This window comes from Chelonia mydas, chromosome 1 (genome assembly GCF_015237465.2).
Source record: "Chelonia mydas isolate rCheMyd1 chromosome 1, rCheMyd1.pri.v2, whole genome shotgun sequence".
Lineage (NCBI taxonomy): Eukaryota > Metazoa > Chordata > Testudines > Cheloniidae > Chelonia > Chelonia mydas.
The window spans coordinates 205,879,680-205,892,507 of NC_057849.1; the positions used below are offsets into that span (position 1 = coordinate 205,879,680).

The following is a 12,828-nucleotide window of genomic DNA, read 5'->3' on the forward strand; positions in this document are numbered from 1 at the left end:
GGTCCAACTCCTCCATTGGACACTCCTACACTGGGGATTCCACAAGAACTGGACTCGATGGACCTCCCTGTGAGATTGGAGTTGATGGTGCCAGCTGAGTAGGAGTTAGAGCAGGGTGTCTCAGTGCCTCCTTGCTCTGCTGCTCTAGTGGGAGAGTGACCTCTGTCAGTCTTCTTCTTGCGCAGCACTGGTGAATGGGAGTGGTGCCGGGCACTCACACCAGAGGAGGTCTTTGGTGCTGGGGAGTGGTGCTGCCAATGGTCTCTGGAGTCTGAGTGCTTTATTGGCGCCACAGCCTCTCTTATGGAGGCTGGTGTGCTCCACACCGAAGTGCTGGCTGGGGACGAAAGACTACCTCCATGAGGAGCAATTTTAGCCTAAAGTCCCTCTCCTTCATAGTCCTTGGATGGAAGTCTCTGAAGATTTTGCACTTCTCAGTCTGATGGGCTTCCCCCAAACACTTCAAACAGCAGTCATGTGGGTCTCCCTTTGGGATAGGCTTCAGACAGGACCCGCACGGTTTGAATCCCTGAGACCAAGGCATGCCCTGGTCCCTGGGAGGGGGAGAACGCGGTGATGGGGGGAAACCTCCAACTAAAACTTATCTTAACTAACTATGGACTAATGAAAACTTTATTTAAGTTTATTTACAGATACAAGGGAAAATCCACTAGGGGATTGTTTGCCAAAGCAAGAGAAGAGAGCTGCTCCAATGACTGTCACTGGCGGTAAGAAGGAAGAGGTGGTGGATTGGCAGGGATCTATATACACTGCCATGAAGGCATGACTCCCGGGGGCTCCACACCCGAGCAGATGGGTACAGGTAGGGGAAAAAAACTTCTGACAACTGTGCACACAGCGCGCGCACACCTGCTTGGAATCGACATGAGCAAGCACTCAAAGAACTGCCTTCCTTATGAAAGTTCTGTCAAAACGGCTATGTTCACACAAAAAGTTTTGGTCTCAATGAACTGGCATTTTCTGACAAAAAAAAAAATCATTTCACTGAAACATTGCCAACTACCTCTAACATAAAAAAATCCACTCAACCTGCTCTAGGGATAGAGAGGGTGACAGACTGAAGCAAAAGCAAATGGACACAAACTCTAGGCACATGGATTATGGCCCACAGCATTGTCTTAATGTGTGCTGTAGTATTACTGAAGTGGGTACCCAATGATTAAGTAAAAGTAGCAATAGGGAGCTACTCCCAATAATAAATAGGCATGTCTTGATGTTGGTTTGTGACTGACTGGCTGTGTGACTTAAGACAAGTCACTTCACCTTTCTCAGCCTTAGTTTCTCCCTCTGTCAAGTAAGGATAACAATCCTCTCCTGCCTATCTCATGGTGGTAGGAGCTGAGGATCAGTTTGAGTGTCACTAGTAGCAGTACATAATAAGAGGTGTCCTATCACGTTGAGTCTTATCAGATTATGACATAATATCTGAACTATTCTAATTTATTTGTATTTTATTATTTTGAAATTGTTAAGAGCAGCAACTACTTAGCACAGCCTGAAGCATCTTATTTAATTTTCTAGATCAAAATTCCTCCTCTTTGTGTGGGATGAGACAATTTAACACTTTGTGACAAACAGGAGATGAGCCAACAAGGAGTGTTTGAGAAACAGAAGGTTAGGCGAGCGTGACAAAGGGTGTCCTCTCAATAGTTACACCTTACCCTCCCCCCTATTTTAAAGAAGAGCTTTGAAAGTTGAGATACAGTGTGTGAAGGCATGGAGACGCTGATATGTATTGGTGGAGGGATAAAAACATTGCAAATAAACTACTGTAGTGGTGGCACTGTTGTCCCTGCCGCTCTGGGTCGGAGGGAGGCCACACCGCCTCACTAAGTTGTCAGACCGCTGCCTAGTGTCAGGGGAATTAGAGTTAGGCGTAGTGTCCCAACCGGGCTAACACGCCAAGCAGCCAAGCGCTTATACCCCTCGAGCCCTGCATGCAGAAGCCGTGCACAGCTTAGTCTATGGTCTCTGGGCCCTTGTGGCAGTGTTGGATCATATTAAAGAAGTTCTGTATTAAAATCACAAATGAGTTTGATTCCCCATAGTTTAAATTCCAAGGTATTACTAATTAAGAGGTCTCTTGGTTTTTGGTACTGTTTCTCTCCCTCTTGTGTGAAACTTGCAAGCTGCTAATTGTGTTAGCACATTCTAAGACAGAGTCTGTTCTCAAAGCAATTGTTTGCAACAACAACTACTCACACGCAGAGAGACTCAAAGCAATACTCTGTAACAACAGAAACAGCACCCAGAGACTCCCCGGCCTTTTGTTGTATTCATCTCGCTTTGTTAACAATTGTGATTAAAACAGAGATAGAGGATGTATATGGATGGATGGTTGGTGTGGATAATAACTGAATGATCAGGGAGCTGCCAGCCTAAGAATCCAGTGTCCATCGGCTGAAGAAAGCGTCAAGTGGAAATAACCAGAGGACCCCCTGGAGGGCAGACTGGAATCCACCCAACAGCCTCAAGAATGGGAGAACCAAAGAACAAGATAACATCTGGCAGCACGGAGCCGTCAGGAATGTGCCATCTGCTGATTGATTCAGCAACAGCATGATGAAGCAATTCTCATAGACTGGCATAGGAAGAAATTCCTATAAAAATGGACTCTAGAAAGTGAGAACTTTGGGGTCAGATTCTGCAAACCAACTTCCAGGAGCATCAGATAAGGCCCTGCTCCCTCCTCATGTCCAGACCACCTGGCCAGTGGCTTGGCATGAGCAACACCAAGATTGGTAACTATGATAACAACCTTGCAGAACCTGTGTGTGTGTGTGTGTGTGTGTGTGTGTATATGAATGAATGTGTGAATAAATATGAGATTGAATTGAATGTTATAGATATAACTAACTGCTTACTATGATTCTTTCTGTGTTCACAATAAATGTGGTATTTTGCCTTTTCCCCTTTAATAAGATCCTGCTGGCTTTTATTTTATTGGTATAACATTTTGGTGGAGAATTGCAAAAGGGGGAATACTGGTAAAATACCTCAGTTATTGTAAATATTGGTGTGCACACCGCCAGCTCTACTGAGCTAGGCATTTCTATCGGGTTAACCAGACCTGCTGGCCTCCGGGAAGGTAGCAGGGGACCTGCTGGCCTCCGGGAAGGTAGCAGGGGACCTGCTGGCCTCCGGGAAGGTAGCAGGGGACCTGCTGGCCTCCGGGAAGGTAGCAGGGGACCTGCTGGCCTCCGGGAAGGTAGCAGGGGACCTGCTGGCCTCCGGGAAGGTAGCAGGGGACCTGCTGGCCTCCGGGAAGGTAGCAGGGGACCTGCTGGCCTCCGGGAAGGTAGCAGGGGACCTGCTGGCCTCCGGGAAGGTAGCAGGGGACCTGCTGGCCTCCGGGAAGGTAGCAGGGGACCTGCTGGCCTCCGGGAAGGTAGCAGGGGACCTGCTGGCCTCCGGGAAGGTAGCAGGGGACCTGCTGGCCTCCGGGAAGGTAGCAGGGGACCTGCTGGCCTCCGGGAAGGTAGCAGGGGACCTGCTGGCCTCCGGGAAGGTAGCAGGGGACCTGCTGGCCTCCGGGAAGGTAGCAGGGGACCTGCTGGCCTCCGGGAAGGTAGCAGGGGACCTGCTGGCCTCCGGGAAGGTAGCAGGGGACCTGCTGGCCTCCGGGAAGGTAGCAGGGGACCTGCTGGCCTCCGGGAAGGTAGCAGGGGACCTGCTGGCCTCCGGGAAGGTAGCAGGGGACCTGCTGGCCTCCGGGAAGGTAGCAGGGGACCTGCTGGCCTCCGGGAAGGTAGCAGGGGACCTGCTGGCCTCCGGGAAGGTAGCAGGGGACCTGCTGGCCTCCGGGAAGGTAGCAGGGGACCTGCTGGCCTCCGGGAAGGTAGCAGGGGACCTGCTGGCCTCCGGGAAGGTAGCAGGGGACCTGCTGGCCTCCGGGAAGGTAGCAGGGGACCTGCTGGCCTCCGGGAAGGTAGCAGGGGACCTGCTGGCCTCCGGGAAGGTAGCAGGGGACCTGCTGGCCTCCGGGAAGGTAGCAGGGGACCTGCTGGCCTCCGGGAAGGTAGCAGGGGACCTGCTGGCCTCCGGGAAGGTAGCAGGGGACCTGCTGGCCTCCGGGAAGGTAGCAGGGGACCTGCTGGCCTCCGGGAAGGTAGCAGGGGACCTGCTGGCCTCCGGGAAGGTAGCAGGGGACCTGCTGGCCTCCGGGAAGGTAGCAGGGGACCTGCTGGCCTCCGGGAAGGTAGCAGGGGACCTGCTGGCCTCCGGGAAGGTAGCAGGGGACCTGCTGGCCTCCGGGAAGGTAGCAGGGGACCTGCTGGCCTCCGGGAAGGTAGCAGGGGACCTGCTGGCCTCCGGGAAGGTAGCAGGGGACCTGCTGGCCTCCGGGAAGGTAGCAGGGGACCTGCTGGCCTCCGGGAAGGTAGCAGGGGACCTGCTGGCCTCCGGGAAGGTAGCAGGGGACCTGCTGGCCTCCGGGAAGGTAGCAGGGGACCTGCTGGCCTCCGGGAAGGTAGCAGGGGACCTGCTGGCCTCCGGGAAGGTAGCAGGGGACCTGCTGGCCTCCGGGAAGGTAGCAGGGGACCTGCTGGCCTCCGGGAAGGTAGCAGGGGACCTGCTGGCCTCCGGGAAGGTAGCAGGGGACCTGCTGGCCTCCGGGAAGGTAGCAGGGGACCTGCTGGCCTCCGGGAAGGTAGCAGGGGACCTGCTGGCCTCCGGGAAGGTAGCAGGGGACCTGCTGGCCTCCGGGAAGGTAGCAGGGGACCTGCTGGCCTCCGGGAAGGTAGCAGGGGACCTGCTGGCCTCCGGGAAGGTAGCAGGGGACCTGCTGGCCTCCGGGAAGGTAGCAGGGGACCTGCTGGCCTCCGGGAAGGTAGCAGGGGACCTGCTGGCCTCCGGGAAGGTAGCAGGGGACCTGCTGGCCTCCGGGAAGGTAGCAGGGGACCTGCTGGCCTCCGGGAAGGTAGCAGGGGACCTGCTGGCCTCCGGGAAGGTAGCAGGGGACCTGCTGGCCTCCGGGAAGGTAGCAGGGGACCTGCTGGCCTCCGGGAAGGTAGCAGGGGACCTGCTGGCCTCCGGGAAGGTAGCAGGGGACCTGCTGGCCTCCGGGAAGGTAGCAGGGGACCTGCTGGCCTCCGGGAAGGTAGCAGGGGACCTGCTGGCCTCCGGGAAGGTAGCAGGGGACCTGCTGGCCTCCGGGAAGGTAGCAGGGGACCTGCTGGCCTCCGGGAAGGTAGCAGGGGACCGCGTATAGATTAAGCTACAATTACTAAACCTAAGTCCTATTGTTCACTGAGGTATCAGGGGCAGCAAGAAGGCCTAAGGATCAGGCTAAGCTACTCACTTGGAATAAGGAGTAGCAGGTTCAGAGAATCTAGGCTGTGTCACTCGCTGACCTGTGCCAGGTGTGACGAGGAAATTTGATAAGCTATGATTTCAGAATCTAGGCTGTGTCACTTGCTAAGTAATACCAGGAGTGACAAAGAGATTGAGATAGCCATGTTAAGATGTTTAAAAGAAAACAGGGTAAGCCAGTACCAGAGGGAGGAATGGAGTCAGAAGGAACTCCAACCTCACCTTTTGTTTAAAAAAAATTACACATTTTAAACAAATCCTTCAAAAATTTGGGCACAGTCCTTGGACTAAACAAGCCCTAGCTGATGTCTGCACTATTTCGGACCTAGAGGATAGATTGGCTCAGTATATCCTCACATACAAACCTTCTAGTGCTGCCAAAAGAGATGCAGCAGCAATTTGGTTGTTGTGGGAGACATGTAAGGATTCTTACCTCTGCTTGTCTTCATGTAAAGAGGAAAAGGCACAAACGGAAAAGGGAGCAGACAATTGGAAGGTGCTGGCTACAAATACCCAAAGTCAGCTGAAAATAGTGAAAGAGGCACTCCAGGAATGCAAAAAGAGAGAAAGATTCCTGGCAGACCAAGTTAAAGCCTCTGAGAAAATTGAAAGAGAGAATCATGTGCTCCAAGGTATGGTAAAGAAATTAAGCTTGAAGCAGGACAGAGCACCTGGAAATCATAGTAGTTGTGAATCACTAATTAAGAGTCTGAGACAAAAATTGGGCTTTGCCTCTAAAGAGGTAGCAGTCATTACAGCAGGTGAAGGGGGAGAAGGTCCTATGTACAGCACCCCCAGGAATATTTACAAAGAGAAAAGAGAGTGAAAAAGTTAACTCTGCAGAGGCTGGAGGGAATTAAGCGGCTAAACTTTGTGAAAATGTTAAACAGGAAAAGTGTTAGAGAAAGAGCATTCTTGCTTTTTTTGCAGCCATTCTGAAGGAAAAATGGGCCCTTTTCCAAAGGAATGTCTGTAAATTAGCCAGACAAAAATAAACGGATTAAAATCATTTGACTGGACAATTTAGTCAAATTTGCTAAAAGAACATAAGGGGGTTCTATTGGAACTTAACTGCCTCAAATATATAAAGGGAATGTAAGATGTAAAAAAACAGAGCCGTGTGGAAGGGATGTTAAGGAAAAGAAAATGTGTATGTATCTATCTGTGTGTGTGTAAATATGTAAAGTTCTAAGGACCAATTGGTTTTGTTTTAACTAATGCCACTAAAAATTTGACTCTTTAATTCAAAGTTGCAAAACTGACAGACCTTTTTGCTAGACACAGGTGATTAGTGTTGTTTAGCTTTGGGATCTGGCATTTTACCCTTAAAGGTAACTCAATGCTTTACAAAATGTAAAATGTTTTTAAGTTGTGGCTGCAGCAGGGCAGTCAAAATCAGGAGAATAGAAAAAAAATTCTGGATTCTTTTTGTTTGTTTGCTTTTTGTTTGTTTGCTTTTGTAACAAAATAGCAGATGAGAGCTGTAGGAAAAAAAATAAATAAAATAAATAAATAAATATGAAATTAAAAAAGACAGTGCCCCTCTGAAGCAACAGCAGTGGTGAGGTGCATAAAACAAAAAGAAGCAATGTTAGAAACACTGAGTCTTAAAATGGCTCTGAGTAATCAGACTGTCACTTTGATAAAGGTACATGAAAACTCTGTAAGCAAAAAAAAAAAAAAAAAGAAATAGTTACACCTTATGTAAAAATGGATATGGATAATGTTATAGAAGTTAAACTATGGAAGGAAAGTGCATTTGCCCCAGAACATGTGCAGGGTATATTGTAGAAGGGGCAAAAGAAATGCAAACATACCATGCTACTTAATTAAAATGCTATTAGGGCTCCAAAGGGAGCCACAATAGGTTGGGTTTTCTTTTTCAGATTGCTGTGTGTTTTGGAAGCAGAAGTTAAAAGTAATCAAAACTCTGGTGAAAGTTGATTGTGTCCCTTTTAAGATGGAGTCTCTGAGCTACTGATGGCTTTAAATCCAAAAGCAGGAAGCGTCTGTGAAAATGCAAATTACCTAAATGATAAAGGAAGGAAAGAACTAGCAGCACAAAGGAGCTTCAGATAAAGGACTCACCTGGTCAGCAAACAAATTGTCTAAATAAAAGGCATGGTATAACAAGATAACTTTAATAAATTTAATGATATTAAGTACCCCTGTAGCAATGTATAGTGCGTATGATTTTTGGAAAAATCCTTTAAGGTCATATGGTAATGATGCTTCTCAGTTATTACCTGTAAATAAACTTAAAGCTTAACACAGAAGGAAACACATTATAAACTTGGTCTGCTGTATAAGAAGGGAAACTGAGGTACCCCACCTCATGGATTTAATGACTAAAACAGTGGGATAATTTCCCCATAACCCTTACAAGACAGAAGCCATTGAAACCTGGCCTGCCTATAGAACAAAAACAGGAAAATATGGGGGTAATTCCTCTGTTTTGCCTGCAATCAGCAAGGGTATTTGTAAAAGAAATATTTTAAGCAATAATCTGCCACCCCAAAAAGGGGTAGAAACATGTTCTTTTTGTCTTTTAGAAAAATCAGGAAAAGCTGATGACAGCTGAAGAGCAACCCAATACCATGAATCTACTGTCACAATAGAAATTGTGTTTTGTGTTCTATGTTTTGTCTTGTTGCTAACACTGTTGTGTGTTTAAAAAAAAAAAAAGTACTGAAGACCTGCAGTAATTAAAAATAAATTAAGCTCTCTGTCCCAGCTACAGGACAGCCCGATACAAAAACAAGTACATGCCAATGTAGACTTGGTCCAAATTGGTCTGGGTAACCTAAAAGCCTGATGGAATCTTTGGCAATGGCTTAATACTACCACATGGCTTATGCATAAGAAAAAATTAGAAATAGGAAGCTACACAGCCATAGCTATGGGATGCACTGAAATGCGGGTACTTGCCCTAGCTACTTTGGAAAACGAAATGTTCTGGGTCATATTGGAAAATATTGAGTGTTTGATGCATTTGTTAAAACAAAGAATGAGATCATTGTCTGACACTTATCAATATGAATGGATGCAATACGTTTCCAGTATTGTAAAACCAGACTTGTTAATGGGAGAAATTGTTGTCAAAATTGCACACCTACAGTCCCTGGAGGCAAAGGTATTGAAGGTTAGCCCACTCCCCATATTACACATGGGATTCTTCTGGCTACCCTGGACCTCGAGCCAGTGGGCTGGGGAGGGAGGGAAGCTATTGGACACTAGAGGTTCTACCAAATGGACTCCTCAAAAGTGGGTGTGCCTCTCCTTGCCTGTTGCCCCAGAACCTTGTAGTAAAGATACATCACTAGGATCATGTATGTGCGATGAATTGGAATCACACACTCAATTTGCCTCACAGTACGTTCTCTTGAATAGGCTACACAGAAAGTGACACTGACGATTATAAATCTTAGTGTCAAAAGAGGGATTATGTTGGATCATATTAAAGAAGTTCTGTATTAAAATCACAAATGAGTTTGATTCCCCATAGTTTAAATTCCAGGGTATTACTAATTAAGAGGTTTCAGAGTAACAGCCATGTTAGTCTGTATTCACAAAAAGAAAAGGAGTACTTGTGGCACCTTAGAGACTAACCAATTTATTTGAGCATAAGCTTTTGTGAGCTACAGCTCACTTCATCGGATGCATACTGTGGAAAATACAGAAACACCCATTTTTTCATGATTTGTGTGTATAAAAACAAACATCTTCTGTATTTTCCACAGTATGCATCCGATGAAGTGAGCTGTAGCTCACGAAAGCTTATGCTCAAATAAACTCGTTAGTCTCTAAGGTGCCACAAGTACTCCTTTTCTTTTTACTAATTAAGAGGTCTCTTGGTTTTTGGTACTGTTTCTCTCCCTCTATGTGTGAAACTTGCAAGCTGTTAATTGTGTTAGCACATTCTAAGACAGAGTCTGTTCTCAAAGCAACTCTTTGTAACAAAAACTACTCACACACAGAGAGACTCAAAGCAATACTCTGTAACAACAGAAACAGCACCCAGAGACTCCCCGGCCTTTTGTTGTATTCATCTCACTTTGTTAACAATTGTGATTAAAACAGAGATAGAGGATGTATGTGGATGGATGGTTGGTGTGGATAATAACTGAATGATCAAGGAGCTGCCAGCCTAAGAATCCAGTGTCCATCGGCTGAAGAAGGCGTCAAGTGGAAATAACCAGAGGACCCCCTGGAGGGCAGACTGGAATCCACCCAACAGCCTCAAGAATGGGAGAACCAAAGAACAAGATAACATCTGGCAGCACGGAGCCGTCAGGAATGTGCCATCTGCTGATTGATTCAGCAACAGCATGATGAAGCAATTCCCATAGACTGGCATAGGAAGAAATTCCTATAAAAATGGACTCTAGAAAGTGAGAACTTTGGGGTCTGATTCTGCAAACCAACTTCCAGAAGCATCAGATGAGCATCTGATAAGGCCCTGCTCCCTCCTCATGTCCAGGCCACCTGGCCAGTGGCTTGGCATGAGCAACTCCAAGGTTGGTAACTATGATAACAACCTTGCAGAACGTGTGTGTGTGTGAGAATAAATATGAGATTGAATGGAACATTATAGCTATAACTGACTGCTTAGTATGATTCTTTCTGTGTTCACAATAAATGTGGTATTTTGCCTTTTCCCCTTTAATAAGATCCTGCTGGTTTTTATTTTATTGGTATCACAGCAGGGCTCAGAGCCCATATAGGCAACTAGTATCCCTGGGCCCTTCAGCCAAGGGAGGAGCACACACAGTGGTCAATTTCCTCTGGCCTCTGGAGACAGAGACAGAACAAGACCCGCAGTCATTTAGTTCTGGGCTCTAGTTGTAAGGCCAGAGCAAGCCCAGGAGTCAATCAGCCCTGGTCTCTCAGTGCAGAGACAGAGCAAGCCAGCAGTCAATTAGTCCTGGTCGCTCAATGTAGAGAAGGGCACACCCAGTAGTCAACTAGCTCTGGCCTCTTGGTTCAGAGGCAGAGCACACCCAGAAGTCAATTAGTTCTGAGCTCTTGTAGCAGAGTCTGAGGAAACCCCAGGGGTTGGGCGTCCTAGCTCCAGGGGACAATCGACACATGCAGGCCACTGGGCCTGGCGAGGGAGGCTGCCACCCCACGGATGGGGTGGCAGGTGGGGTCCTGGCCCACCCTACTCCACTGGACCCCAACCTAGTGCCCTAACAGTGGCAGAGTGGTCCGCCACTGGGTCAGCAGGGATCCTGATCACAACACGCTGGTTGTGCCTCACGCAAAAGCTGCAGGCAGACCAAGGTCGGCTGCCCCTGGACCACTTCCTCCCCTCCCCTCAGGGTGTACCTGGAACAGCAGGGTGTTCTCTGCCCCCTCTAGGTAGGTGGCCTCTGGCAGGTCCATGGCAGGAGCGAGTTCCCTGGCAGGCAGGGCGTCGCTGGGTTCAGCAGCAAGGTCAGCATCCAGGAGTGAGCAGGGTCTGTCTTGGTTTACTCCTTGCTCTCATGCCAACTTTTGCCACCTCATGAGCCAAGAATAATCTAGAATCCACATTAGCAACCCTGGCAGCTTACACAGTTCTTTTCCCTCAGGAGTCAAGATACCTGAGCTTTCAGTTCCAAACCTCCACAGTGTCTCTTTGGAAACTCCACATTAATTACCCCCAAAATAATGCCACACTCCTTGAGTGGTTCTTTTCCTCTCTGGTCCTCACTGTACACCCAGCTCTCACCCATGACTCCATATAGCAGTAAGTATGCGACAGTGGCCACACCCTGGTAAGCCACCTTGGCAGGTGGGCTAAACCAGGTGAGGGTAACAGGAAGTGTGGAAACTGATGGTGATTTAAGGATTGTCTTCTCAAGCATACAAAGACCGTTCTGGTAACCAAGGAGGAAGAGACCGTATATTGGTCCAACAGCTTGAAAAGCAGCACAGCAACACATTGTGGAAGGCATGATGGGGCACTATAGAAGTCATGGCTATCCACTACAACTAAAAGAAAAGGAGGACTTGTGGCACCTTAGAGACTAACATTTATTTGAGCATAAGCTTTTGTGAGCTACAGCTCACTTCATCGGATGCATTCAGTGGGAATACAGACTAACACGGCTGCTACTCTGACACACTACAGCTAAAGAAGCCTCCAGTAGTAACAGCCTTTATGCCACTGGGCCAAGCTTCAGCCGCCGAGAGAATGGGATTGTCCCAGTGCAACGACTCTCCCATTTTAATCAACCTCACACATACATTCATGCACATCTCTCTTAAAGAGTCCTGTGGCGATGGGGTAGTGGCAAAGCGACTGGTGAAGTTACTGGCCGTTGTAGCCACAAGCCTGCATACAGGTGGCCCGGGACACTGGTGGCCCATCCCTAACCCAAGGGCAGCAGGGAAGCTCAGCAACATGCCAGGCGACAGAGCAACCCTTTTTAGGATTGCACTGCTCTCCCTTTGTAAGGAAAGGGGCTAGAAAAGTTGCCTCAAACATTGCCTGCCCAAATCAGATCCAGCTCAGATCCAAGCCAGATCCAAATCAGCTTACTGCAAGTTGGTGGATCATCCTGAGCGTGGTCAAAAACCAAAGATAACTAAAAAAGCACAAAAGATTGCAGCGTGAAACATCAGGACTATGATAGACAAAGATGATACTTCTCAATTTGAAAGAACAGCTCTCCTTTCAAAAGAGCTAGCCTGGTCTGATATTGACATTGCAGTGCTCAGTGAAACCAGATTGGCAGACAAGGGCTTTATTACAGAACCAGCTGGGGACTACCCCTTCTTTTGGAAGGGAAAAGAACCACAATTCATGGAGTGGGAATTGTCATCAAGACCAAACTCTTGCAATGTCTTGAAGTCTTTCCAACAGGTATCAATGAAAGACTCATGAAACTCAGGCTACTGCTAAATAAGTCGTGATTTGCTACCATCATCAGTGCATGCGCCCACCTTAACAAGCCCTAATGATGCTAAGGAATGGTTCTACTCTGATCTTGACTCTATCATCAAGTCAGCACCTCAAAGTGATAAACTAATCATCGTAGGAGATTTCAATGCACAAGTAGGTAAAGATAACAACTGGCAAAATGTCATTGGAAAAAATGGCATTCGAAAAATGAATTCCTACTCCTAAGCAAGTGTGCAGAACATAGCCTAACAGTTACAAATACCATCTTCAGACAGGCAGACAAATATAAAACTACATGGATGCACCCCAAACAATGGCATCTAATAGATTACATCATTGTCCGACAATGTGACATAAAGGATGGCTGGATCACCAGAGCCATGCGTGGATGGAGCAGAATGCTGGATGGATCATAGAATGATTAGGTCAATACTAAATGTACGCATTGTAGCCACACGCCTCAAATGCCAAAAACAATCAAGACATCCCCAGATATTGCTGAATTAAATCATGCATCCTATCGAGACAAGCTACAAAGTGCACTAGAAACCAACCTTGGTGATAACCTTGTTTCATGGGAGGAATTCAGAGACACAGTACTGTGACGT

At 47.7% G+C, this 12,828-nt stretch overlaps 1 protein-coding gene across 1 annotated transcript in view; it reads right to left on the minus strand.

Annotated features, from left to right (window-relative positions):
* The window catches only part of VAMP1 (vesicle associated membrane protein 1), a 104,142-nt gene that overhangs the window by 73,627 nt on the left and 17,687 nt on the right, over window positions 1–12,828 (minus strand). The window lies entirely within an intron of this gene.